The sequence below is a fragment of the Penaeus monodon genome, chromosome 23 (assembly GCF_015228065.2).
Source record: "Penaeus monodon isolate SGIC_2016 chromosome 23, NSTDA_Pmon_1, whole genome shotgun sequence".
NCBI lineage: Eukaryota > Metazoa > Arthropoda > Malacostraca > Decapoda > Penaeidae > Penaeus > Penaeus monodon.
The window spans coordinates 38,818,135-38,818,667 of NC_051408.1; the positions used below are offsets into that span (position 1 = coordinate 38,818,135).

Sequence of the window (533 nt, forward strand, 5' to 3'; positions counted from 1 at the left end):
TCATAAAATTAGCATTACAAGCTTATGTATTTACACAGCTTTTTATTTGGAAACTTACCATTGTGTGTATTCATTGTTATTTCTTTTAGTTCTGTCATAATGTTACATTCCTTAAATAGATTATATACTACAGTGCGTCCAATCCAATCTCAGGAAAGGGATGACTGGCAACTCAAGCTGGACTCATTTCACTAAGTTTCCTTTTTATCAGTTGAGACAAAACTTACTTTCATGTATGACCTGTAATTTTAAGACATTTGTTTTATATTTCTGATTGTTTTGATTGATATGTACTGCTTCCAACCGTACTTTGTTATCTTTTCTCAGAAGAAAGTTGGTGAATCGAAGTCCTCCGGAGTCCGGGGTTGAGTTGCCAGCTGATATTTTTTAGCCAGAGTATAGCTACTCTATATACAATCTCATTCCAAGATTTCCTGTATGTTCTTCAGATACAATATAATTTCGATTATTAAATCTGCTGTGACAATATGAACGTTAGTAAAATGTTATGATATAGTAATTTTGCTCGAAGG

At 32.8% G+C, this 533-nt stretch overlaps 1 protein-coding gene across 1 annotated transcript in view; it reads right to left on the reverse strand.

The window, feature by feature from the left end:
• The window catches only part of LOC119588243 (fibrillin-3-like), a gene marked incomplete at its 5' end in the record, with an annotated part of 37,181 nt that overhangs the window by 18,647 nt on the left and 18,001 nt on the right, over positions 1-533 (reverse strand).